We start from the raw sequence: 6,458 nt of genomic DNA, 5'->3' as shown, positions 1-6,458 counted from the left end.
AGCTCCTCTTAATGCGCCGCCGCTCGCATTTTATGGGGACAGAAATCCTGCGGCTTCGTTCGGTTTGAAAGCAGCGCAAAGGCTGGAGGAAGACTTTGTTGGAAGTCTCTGCTTCCAACAGGAAGTGATGTCAGGCTGCGTGTCACCTGGGAAACGCGGTTGCTAAGAGACCGTGACAGTGGGCTCTTGTTTTTGAGTCTCTCTACCCGTTTCCAGCCCCGTTTTTTTTTTCTTTTTTTTTTCCACATGGACTCACACAGATAGACAGTAGTCCCTCAGAGGCTGGAGCTCATCCCTCCCATCTCTTAATCACCGGCCGGCCCTTCGGAGCTCCGGCTTAGCCTCGCTTTTTCTCTCATCCATCAGCCTCCATCCACCCCGCTATCGAACTATTACCGCCTGTCTGAACTCATAACTTTTTCAGTGTCTCTATTGTTAGCAGAAGGAATGAAGCTAATGGTTGTTGCATAATCGGTTTTTCTATCAATTAATCAGATAAGAAAAATTAATCTCATCTTAAACGATATTGAAAATGCGTACAATTCCTTTTTAAAATAAACATTTTATTAGCTAACGTACAAAAACAACACATAATTCCTTTCGTGAATGGTAATTTGTAGCATCTGCAGGTAAAAAAATTCTTGACGTGAAAAGTTTCAATCAGCAATTAACAGCAATAATTCAGGACATTTAGCACATAAGAGAAATTTTCAGGCATAAATTTAAGTGTCTAAATATGTAGCTAAGAGCTAAATATTTTAAGTTGAAAACTAAATATTTAGCATCAAACTACCATAAATATTTTGCTCCAAACTAAATGTTTAGCTTGCATGATAAATTTGTATCCAAGCTAAATATTTAATTTACAAATTAAATGTTTAACCCCAAACTAATTTGTTAGGCAAGCTAAATATTTAATTTCCAAACTGAATATTTAGTGTCAAAATTAATATTTTGCTGCAAAGCTTAATAATTAAATATTTAGCTCCAACCTAAATTATTTTAGCAAGTTGAATATTTAGCATCAAACTAAAATTTTCAGCTCCATACAAACTATTTAGTTTACAAACTAAATGTTTAGTTTACAAACTAAATGTTTATCTCCAAATACACATTTAGTTTATTTTTTGTTGGCAAGCTAAATATTTAATTTACAAACTGAATATTTAGTCTCAAAATAAATATTTTGCCCCAAACCAAATATTTATTTTTAGGCTAAATAACCCAAATTATTGCTGTTTATTTTTGATTGTGTAATTTTACAAATGGCACCTGATGCATAAGAAACACAAACCACGTTCACCGATTCCTTTCGATGTGTTGGAGCAGTGGCTCTACACAGAGCTGACCTGGGAGACCAGACATCACCTTGTTTCTGTGGGTGATCATAGTGACAGCAGAACAACTTAATCTGCAGAAGGCAAGGAAAACCAGAAATCTTCTATGAATACGCCTTCAGCTCCTGTCCACCTCAAACAGGATTAGAGGAATCCTGGGGTAAGCCCAACGTGGTGGGAACAAACCACAGCTATTGCTTTGGTCATACAAGCATCCCTGGCACCGCCACAGATGCCTCTAGGGAGCATGGAGGTTTCTCCTGATGCACAAACCTCTGAAGGAGACACTGAGTGCAACTTCCTTTTTCACGAAATGTAAACAAAATTGGAGTGGTGTCAAATTTTAGTAGCTCTAGGATTCTTTTGTCTTTCTGTCTCCTGGTTCTTTTGGTTATACTTACCCAGAATGTCCTGCGTTTTAACCCGCATCCTTTATTGGAGCGGCCTCTGGTGCGGGGGCGGGTTTCAATGCAAAAACAGCTGCTGAATACAAAAAATGCAACTGGAAATGATTATGCTACCATATTCTGGCGCCCCTTAGTGTAGCGCCCCCATATTGACTCTTTGCACGTGAAGTCGCGCTCTTAGAAACTGCCCGCTCCGCCATGTTTGACGTCAAAACAACAATAGGCTCCTCTAAAGCCTGTCAAAAAACTGACACATGGTAGCCTAATATAGGTTTATTTATTTAGTTGGTTGGTTTCACATTAAATATAATCATAGGATGCTGCGGTCGGCTGCACAAATAGAGAAGGATAGAAACCAGACTATTTTATTTTATAACTTTTAATGAAGAAAAATACGCAGCGATGGATAACAGCTGTCAATAATGACTGTCAGCCCTCGGTGTAATCATGAATTTTCGGGGAACACTTTTTACAAGGTAAGAAGATTAACGTTCATATACATTATAAGTAAGTACCATTAGAAGTACAATATCCAATATCGCAATATGAAGAAGGTACGGCTAAACGCTGGTAACCATGGAGACAATGTAGCCTAGCGTGTATGGTAAAACTGGTTAGCATCTCGTCTTTTGTACGTTTTTAAGGCTGCTCCGGTGTAAGATGAGCTGATGTTTATAACCTAATGATATAAATCATATGGTATGAATTCAGGCAAAATCGGTGATGTGTTGAAGTTTAATCAACACATCGGGAGGGAGGGAGGAGTTATGGGTCTGTTTCTAAGCTAGCTGTTTCAAACTGTTGTAAATGCCGACCTCTGTGAGATCCAGCCAGGTGTGTGACGTTTACAGACAAATTAGCTGGACTCGAACAAGAAGAAGCCATGAATAAAGTGGCAAAAACAACTTTGGGAAACAATTTCGGTCGCTCTGATCAACACTCCCGACCCTCACTTCCGACGTCCATCATGGCGCCTCCAATTATTTAGTGACGTAGTTGCAAAGGGTCAATGGTACTGATTGCGCCCCAGTACAGCAACTGGTGTGGAGGTCTAGAGAGGTCGACTGAACCAGCAAATCGAACACATGAGGAGGCAGCAGCTTTCAAAGGTCTGCTTTTTGTCTTCATATGAGGCGCATTAATCCTCCCATCTTTATTCATTATCGGTCTGCGGTGTCCAGTCAATCAGTCAGTTAAGGCTGACGAAGCTGGCGCTGCACAAACACGCCACGGCCAGGGAGTAAAAAGGGAGGTTACGCTCCACACCACACAGCCCGAGTAGACACTGCAGCACAGACAGACAAACAGGGGCGGGATGGGGAGGAAGAGGAGAAAATGTGAGGAAGCTCTTTTTAAATAACAAGCCGAGGAGGAAGGGGGGAATTGAGAGGTTCAAAGCCAAACGAAGGGAGAGAGCAATCAATAACAAGATACGGAGAGATACAGGAGGACGAGAACACCTCCACAAACTACTGAGGTATGTAGGACTGGGAGGGGAAGGGGCGAGAGTGTGTGAGAGTTAGCGAAAGGGAGGGATATCCACTGCACTGTTGTGTGACTGGAAATTTAATAGAGCGAGGGAGGCGGGGAGGGAGGATGAGGAGGAGGAAGGAGCGACGCAATGCAAGAGCTCAGAGCAAGAGTCGCTGCTGCTGGGATGAAGCAGCAGCGGGACAGGCTGCGGATGCTGATCCTCTCCATGTCTGCTGGAGCAGAAACGGGTCGGCCACCCTGTTGCATCCAGACTCGCTACGTGCACCAATCAGGCATTACATTACGACCACTGACCGCGGAAGTCAACATGATCTGTCACCTGGCACGGTCACACAAGTGTTTTAAATCATCAAACTGATTCATTTGCACACAGAGAGGTTTTAAGAAACTGTTTCATCTAGTAAGGGAATAATCTTTTATTTTTGTAAGTATTCTAAATAGGACCTATTTTTTTGTCCATCCATTGAGTCTCAGTTGCTTCTAAAAGCAGCCCAAGCAATTAAAAAACAAACAAACAAACAAACAAAAAAAACACCCATCCGGTTTTTGGTGTCTGGAAAATGAGCCTTTCAAAAACTACCTGATTAATCACATTCAGACGCTGCAATGTTACCTAGCAACCCAAGCACCTGTTGCCTAACAACGTGCTGGTTCTCCTGCTTGTTTTACTGCTGTATATGCTGTACAATGGCTGCTGGAAAAGACAAGTGTTTTGTTGTTGACTTACCAACCAGAAACCACTTTCTGATTTCTTGTTGGTTGTGCAGGAGGCTCCACTTCTGCTTTTCAGAGATGTATAATTGGGGTTGTATAATTGCGCATCTGTTTGCATCCATTTTTCAGAGTGAGTGTAAACATTGAGTTCGGGGGTGTGGCCAGCAGCAGCTTATTTGAATTTAAAGTGACAAGAGCCCCTAAAACAACTAAACTGATCAGGCTAAAATTTAATTAACTAGGAATTATTATTTTTTTGTTTGTTTTAATTTGCCCGTAGACCTGTCCTAACCTCTTTAAGAAAGCAAGCTTCTTATTAGCGCCAATACCTCAAGAGAAGAAGTATGCTAAAAGATGTCAAAAAAAAAAAAAAACATGTTAAAAAAAAAGCATAGCTACGCTCTAATTTAAAGAAATTCAACAACAAATCTAACACCTGTCAGTCTGGAAAGGGAGCCCAATAAATTTCTACAGTGTGAATCGTTATTCACATGTGGAGAAAACATGGAGAACCTTCCCAGTTATTACAAATAATTTATGTTTGTTGTTGCTGCCAATAATCAGAGACACATACAGCCGGGTTTCCTTTTTCTCTTAATGCAAAACCATCTGAAAACACTTGCTGCATTTCCTCGTTTATCTTTGTTAGATATCAAAGTGTGTTTGATGATGTGAAACGTCAACAGAAGAACTGAATGTTAGTCAAAAAGTGAACATTTTGTGCTCAGAGTCGATGAGTTAAAGCAGGTAAAACTGACCAACTTGCTAATTAATAGCTGTTGTGAGGTGTTTATGGTCTGCAGTGATCAGTTTCAAACAATCAGCCGCCTCCCTTTTAATTCTCTGCTGAAGTGACTGACGGCTCAGTCCCAAGCTGACCTTTTCCCTTTAAGTCGACCTTTACGTTTTCCTCTGTTATCCGTCCCTGGGGAGTCTTTGATAAACTGCTTTCACTCTGGATCAGCCGCACATCTCCTTCAGGAGAGGAAAAGCACAGAGTCCGGGTACACAGCGCATCTCAAAGTTTGATTTTATTCACAATTGAAACTCATATATAGATTTTTTGCAGATAGAAATGCTTTTTTTTATTTTATGTTTTTGTTAATTTTAATGAAGAAATCCCTAAAATTTTCTAGGAAACTTTATCACTGTTTAATGTTCAATAAAGGAGGTTATTGCAAAGAATTGTTACACTTAATGCCTGGGTCAATAATTTATTAACATAGATAAAAAAACACTAGTTCCATTAGCAGATAAGTTAATCAAGTATCATTTTAACAAATCATAAATTGATAAAGGCAACCAATTTATTATTCATATTTCACTAAACCTAACAGATTATTCAAGAACAATTTCATTGTTTTCATCAATAATGAGAACAAATCTAGTTATTTAATAACTACATTTAACTAACACTTTATTACTAGAACATGTTTTAATCTCATTTGGCAAACAAAGACCATGAACATGATTTTTTTTTCATGCTAAACAAATCATATTCTGTGTCATATTCATATTAAAATCCACACAGTTTTTTTTATTTTTAAGCCATTATGAGGCACTGTGGGGAAACTTTAAACTGCTGCTGCGCCAGTTACTCAACAGCTTGTTGCTAGGTAACCAAAGAATGAGTGAGTTGCTAGGTAACCACAATGTGAGTGAGTTAGTTGATTCCACTCTACTTTCTTGGGGCTAATTGTGCTTTAATAACTGCATCAATGTGATTCCTGGTTGCTTTAATGGCGGCCTTCAGCTGGTTGTTGGTTCTGGGGTCTCCTGTCTTCCTGCTGACTACACTCCATAGATTCACGTTACGTGGATCACATCCAGACCAGTTTGCCAGCCAATAAAGAACCAACACCAGCAGATCACATGGATCCAAACATCATTGGCTGTGTCTCTCGCTCTTCCTCCAGGCTCTTGGACTAAAGAAGAACCGAGTCCCTTTCCTGCTCAGCCCAGGTAAGACGCCTCTGATATTATCTATAAATATCCATAAATTAATATTGGCATTTCATATCAGTCGATATCGATAATTATTGATTTGTTTTTTGTTTAAATGTCTGAAATATTGCCAAACTGGTGGCGTGACCTTTCCTTTTTTACCCAGTTTTGACTTCATGGTGTTATTTTTATTTTTTAGCAGTTATGAAGCACTGTGGGGAAACTTTAAACTGCTGCTGCACAAGTCACTCAGCAGGTTGTTATGAGGTGACAACCTGCTGACAAAATCTGAGAGCGTTAGTTGATGTCACCAACTTTGCTTATTATAATATTCTATCTATTGATATTGATCACGTGTCTATCGTCATATATATTGGTATTGATTTAGTGTCCAGCCATACTTTATCCCTATTTTTTGCCTTCTTTTAGTTTTAGTCATGGTTAACTTCTGGTTTTAAGTTTTTATTTTGAAGGGACGACTTTTAGTTTAACAACAAAGCAACTGATTAACTGAATTTGCCTCCACCAAACCTTTGAGTGAACTTTGCTCCCCATCCTCATT

At 39.6% G+C, this 6,458-nt stretch overlaps 1 protein-coding gene across 1 annotated transcript in view; it reads left to right on the top strand.

The window, feature by feature from the left end:
- The first annotated feature begins 3,082 nt into the window (after positions 1-3,082).
- Positions 3,083-6,458, top strand: part of lrrc4ba (leucine rich repeat containing 4Ba) — a 70,102-nt gene continuing 66,726 nt past the window's right edge. The window contains exons 1-2 of the mRNA XM_016676460.1: positions 3,083-3,221; positions 5,869-5,914. The gene's annotated coding sequence lies outside the window, so the exon portion shown is untranslated. The remainder of the gene's footprint in view (positions 3,222-5,868; positions 5,915-6,458) is intronic.

The sequence above is a fragment of the Poecilia formosa genome, unplaced genomic scaffold (assembly GCF_000485575.1).
Source record: "Poecilia formosa unplaced genomic scaffold, Poecilia_formosa-5.1.2 Scaffold134, whole genome shotgun sequence".
NCBI classification, from domain to species: domain Eukaryota; kingdom Metazoa; phylum Chordata; class Actinopteri; order Cyprinodontiformes; family Poeciliidae; genus Poecilia; species Poecilia formosa.
This window is presented reverse-complemented; position numbering and strand designations above follow the sequence as displayed.